Source organism: Mustela lutreola, chromosome 3 (assembly GCF_030435805.1).
Source record: "Mustela lutreola isolate mMusLut2 chromosome 3, mMusLut2.pri, whole genome shotgun sequence".
In the NCBI taxonomy this organism is placed as follows: domain Eukaryota; kingdom Metazoa; phylum Chordata; class Mammalia; order Carnivora; family Mustelidae; genus Mustela; species Mustela lutreola.
Window position 1 is genome coordinate 174,964,151 of NC_081292.1, and position 6,000 is coordinate 174,970,150.

Below are 6,000 nucleotides of genomic sequence, written 5' to 3' on the forward strand. Positions count from 1 at the left end.
GGCAGAGAAAGCTCAGAGACCCATGTAACATTTTACCCATAGTGTGTTAAGTGCACACACAAGAAGTGTGTTCAGAAGATAACTTGCAGGGAGGGACACTAGACTATGACCTGCTTTCAAAAGCTCAACCAGCTAATGCCTGCTTGGGCCCAAAAAGGCAATCATGGGGATGCCTGGGTGGCTCATTTGGTTAAGTGTCTGACTCTTGGTTTCAGCTCAGGTCATGATCTCAGGGTTGTGGGATCCAGCCCTATGTGAACCCCACGCTCAGCAGGAAATCCACTTCACTCTCTCTCTCCCTCTTCCCCTGCCTTCACATGCCCATGCAAACTTATGTGTACTCTCAAATAAATATGTTTCCAAGAAAAAGAGAGAGAATCATAAAGTTGCTGTGCCTTTCATGAACAGACATTTCTCCAAAGAAGACATACAGAGGGCCAACAGATACATGAAAAGATGTTCAACCTCACTCTTTATCAGGAAAATGAAAATCAAAACCACAATGAGACCCCCTCGCACCTGTCAGAATGGCTAAAATCAACAACACAAGAACAAGTGTTGGCAAGGATGTGGAGAAAAAGATCTCCCTGATATGTGCCACTCTTGGTAAAAATGCAAACTGGTGCAGCCACTGTGGAAAACAGTATGGGGGGGTCCTCAGAAAGTTCAACGTAGAACTATCCTACTCCAGCAATTGCACTACTAAACACTAATTCAAAGGGATACACGCACCCCTATGTTTACTGCAGCATTATTTACAATAGCCAAATTATGGGAACAGCTCATGTGTCCATCAGTAGATGAGTGGATAAAGAAGATAGGGTACGTACATACAATGAATATTATTAAGTTGTAAAAGAGAATGAAATCTTGCCATTTGCAACAACAGTGATGGAACTAGAGGGTATAATGCTGAGCGAAATAAGTGAGAGAAAGACAAATACCATATGATTTCACTCCTATGTGCGATTTAAGAAATAAAACAAATGGATAGGGGGAAAAGTGAAAGACAAACTAAAAAACAGACTTTTAACTATAGAGAGCAAACAGATGGTGACCAGAAGGGAGGCAGGGGTAGGGGAAGTAGGTGAAGGAGACCCACAGCACACTTACCTTGATAGGCACCGGGCGATGTATGGAACTGTTGAATCTCTATATTGCACAACTGAAATTAATATAACACTGTATGTTAACTACATTGGCACGGACGTTTTTTTAAGCTGTGTCTTCCTCTTTTTTTTTTTTTAATTTTTTATTTTTTATAAACATATATTTTTCCCCAGGGGTACAGGTCTGTGAATCACCAGGTTTACACACTTCACAGCACTCACCAAAGCACATACCCTCCCCAATGTCCATAATCCCACCCCCTTCTCCCCCCTCCCCCCAGCAACCCTCAGTTTGTTTTGTGAGATTAAGTGTCACTTATGGTTTGTCTCCCTCCCAATCCCATCTTGTTTCATTTATTCGTCTTCTACCCACTTAAGCCATATGATCTCCCTGATATGAGGATATGTCTTCCTCTTTTTAAAAATAATTTTTAAAGTAATTTCATTGTCTTGCTGTATCTACTCACTGTTGGTGAGCTCTATATCCCTCGGTTGTAGCTCATTCATGTTTTGTTTCATCTTTCCCTCTACTGGGAATCAATTTTTTTAACTTTTTTAATTAACCTTGCATTTTTTAAAATTATCAACAACTACACATACATTTTCAAGTACCCCTTTCTTAGTTAATCCTACCAAATTCTTTAAAATGCTCAATTTCTTATTTATAAAATTGTTCTATGAAATATTTTTTTAAAAAGAAAGCTGCCTGGCTCATTTTATAAGGCAAGTGTTAATATTGATTCTAAACTAGGTAGGGACCATACCCCCCCCCCAAAAAAAAAAATGTGTAGGGCCATTTCACTTAGAAAATTCACAGTTTTGATGGACTTAAGAGAAAAGACTACTTCAACTTCTACAGAAAAATACATCTCATTAAACTTGACAGCTTTTTATTTTATTTTTTTTAAAGAGTACCCCTTAGCAACCTAGAAATGTCCCAGTAATCTACAACGAACATTATATTTACTGGAGAGGCTTTAGTTGTATTACCATTACTATCAGGAGCAAGACAAAGATACCTAGAAATAGTAATGCAATCAACTAAGAAATCATTAGTGCTGGTTAGAGAGCTCTTCACAGTGACCACATACAGGACCAAATGAAAGAAATCAATAGCAATTCTTTATATGCTACTCTTAAATGCAGGGTACTTAACCCCTGTATTAGTTTCCTAGGGCTGATGTAACAAGGAATCACAAGTTGGGCAGCTTAAAACAGCAGAAATTTATTATCTCACAGATAATACTTCTGGAAGCCAGAAGTCAGAAATCCAGAAGCCTGCTCCCTTTGAAATCCTTAGAAGGACCCTTCCTTGCCTTTTCTAGCTTCTGTGGTTTTCTGGCAATCTGGCATCCTTCGGGTTACACCCGCACAACTCCAATCTCTGCAGCTATTACCGCATAACATTTCCCTGTGTCTGTTCTCACTGAGCTGAGTTTCTCTAAGGATGCCAGTCCTCTGGTATTTGGAGATAAGACCTTGTTAGGTCTTATCTTAAGGGTGGGGCTCTAATGTAAAATGACTGGTGTTAGCCTTACAAGAAGAAAGATGCAAACAGAGAAAAGATCAGGTGAGGACCCAGCCAGAAGATAACCATCTTCAAGCCAAGGAGAAAGGCCTCAGGAGAAGCCAAACCTCACCAAACTCTGATCTTGGGCTGAGAAAAGAACTTGCTGTGATTTAAGCCATCCAGCCTCTGGTGGTTTGCTACCACAGTATGCCACTCTCGGCAGATGATGTCCTTACAAGAAGTAAATTAAAAAGTCATTGAGTATGTTATACTACATTTCTTAGTAAGTGACCCTTGAAATTTATCTCATATAAAAACTAAATATGTGTATTTTTCTTTATCATAGGAGGTTGAGTTCAATATCATCTGATTTTAATTTAATTAGTCTGACAAATGTAAAAGAGAAATAATTGCTCAATCAATTGAAAATGTAGGAGATATTTAAGGCACCATGCTATTACTTCAGGGTCTTGCCAAGGTGTAAACAAACACACTCTCTTGTTGAGAGAACCTCAATCATAGATTAAACAAAAGTCAGTAAGGCTCTGTTTTAACTCCAGGCATATTTTCCAAACAGGCCATTTAATCTCTAACAGCAAAGAGAGCCAGAAGTCAGGTCAAAAAAAAAAAAAAAAAAATTGAGATAAGCCAAATCTTACCTTTCCAACATTAACAGGCAAGCCGAGTCAAACATCATTGTTCACCTGCTGATCCTTCCCAGCACACTCCTATCCTTCTCACTGACGCTTGCCTTCCTCCTCCCCAGACAGCCAATAAACATAATTCCAGGACATTCTGTCCATAAGTATAGACTGAATATCCTATGTCTTGCTTTGGCTGCTTTGAAGTGACCAAAGGTCTTTTGGATGGTAATGCTCTAACCTGTGATAACTGGGATCATAGAATCCATAGAGGGTAAAGTAAACACGTGGGCAAAGTCCCAGGAGTCACAGGGGACCCAGAATCAAGGAGGAACAGATGGGAGGAGATGAAGCAAGCCTTCCCAGGAACAACTGTATCTGAGAACATACCATCACAGATCACTAGATTTTATAAGTGAGTGAAGAAAACTCACGTGTTGAGTCATCAAATTCATAATCTGAGTGCATATGTGGGTATATATATGTGTATAAATATTGTGTATAACATACAACACATGCATAACCTGATATGTATGTATATAAAAACATGTATCACCTATGTAAGATAACATATATGACATAAATAATATTAAATATGAGTAACATGTAAACATATAAAACATATAGGTTATATACATATAATTAACATCCACTCATTCTTTTTTTTTTTTAAGATTTATTTGTTTATTTATTTGACAGACAGAGATCACAAGTAGGCAGAGAAGCCAGCAGAGAGAGAGGAAGGGAAGCAGGCTCCCCACTGAGCAGAGAGCCCAATGCGGGACTTGATCCCAGGACCCTGAGATCATGAACTGAGCCAAAGGCAGCGGCTTTAACCCACTGAGCCACTCAGGAGCCCCTAGCATCCACTCATTCTAATAATATTATTAGCAAACTGTAATGTGTGCTAAGTCTTTTGATCCATACATATTTTTAATCTACAGTCTTATCCAAATAGTCTTCTTAGAAACGAATGTGAAAGATCAAATTTAGATAAGAAGACCAAAAAGACAATTTTTTCAAGTCTAGATCTTTTCAGGTTAGCAAATCAAGGAAATGTGCCACTCTTCAAAACACCAAGCTGAGGGAGAAAAATAAATACACTGCGGGGTGCCTGGGTGGCTCTGTTGGTTGAGTGTCAAACTCTTAGTTTCAGCTCAAGATCATGATCTCAGGGTCATGGGATCAGCCCCGCCACGGGCTCCATGCCGCACGTGGGCACCCCCCCAACAAATAAATAAATACATACATACATACATGGTGAACAGGATCAGAGTGATTTGTGAGAGAATTTACTGTGTGATTTATTGGATGGCTTTTTTACATTGTTATCAAGTCCCTTTACCCCCTCACCTTAAAGAGTGAGAGAAATGACCTTAAAGGAAATGGCCAGTTCTTCACCTATGTTGACCATATTTAATATGAATTTAAAAACAGGCTGCCTTGAACAGTACCTTAAAGAGCTCAGAAACAAGACTAGAAGTCACTATGCATCATTACATCACTGTATTTTCCAAGGCTGCCATAACCAAAGACCACAGACTCAATGACTTAAATAAGATTTATTTCCTCAGAGTTCTGGAGGGTGGGAAGTCTGAAATCAAGGTGCCAGTGTAATTGACTCCTGGGAGAGCTCTATTTTGACTTGCAAATAGCCACCTTCTTGCTGTAATGCCCTCAGAGGGCAAAGAGAGAGAGAGAGATTGATTGAGAGAGAACTCTGGCGTCTCTTCCGGCGCTAATCCCATCATGAGTTCACACCATCAAGACTTTATCTAAACCTACTTACCTCCTAAAGACACCATCTCCAAATACCATCACACTGGGCATTAGGGTTTCTACCCATGAATGGTGTTGAGGGAGGACATTATTCAGTCCATAGCAATCACCTTTGGTATCTTGCCCATTTTGTGATTGCAGACATGGTCCTCCAGTAGTGGGTTTTGTATTATGGTTTTATCACTCACACATATACTTCGGGTTTCCATTTGCTGTTGTATTAGGTCCTCATTGTCTTTCCCAGGGTTGCTGACATAGCTTCAGCTCGCTCCACGAACCAGTTAACTCTGTATGTCGTAGTTAAAAAAACCCTCTCAAAAACCACCAGCAACATCCACGTGCTTTAAGCAAATTACCTAACCTCTCTTTCTGTGCAGTGGGTGTAGTAATATGCCTTCCATCAAAACATTTAAGTTCTTAGAAGAAAGCTGGCTTTTAAGGGCAATGTGAATGCCAGCCACTGCTCTCACTATAAATTGTGTACCTGGTCTTGTGATTGCTTATTTCCAACTATGCCCAGACTCCGTATTTCACTTACACTCATGGCTTGCAACCTCCCACATACGTCTTGAACTTTCCCATTCCTTGATTTTGGGCCTTCTCCTTGAAATATCCTGCCTCAATCATCTCCACCTGTCAAAATTTCACTACTTCTTTAAAACACACCCCCAAATGTCATGTATGTCTTGTAACTATTCCAGTCCATTACCCTCAATCCCCGCCCAAACATGTGGACTCGCCCTTCCACAACACACCACATCCCTGCCTTTAGACATGTTCATTATCCTGCCTTGCGTTCGTGGTTATTTGTGTATGACTAGATTATAATAACACAAGGCATAATTATTTTGTGTATTGACAGCCCCAACCCACGGAGGAACATAATTAATGTTAGCTTAATGAAAATAACTCTAAGACTAAAACAATAACAACTGTTCCAAGTTTATTTTTGTACTTTATT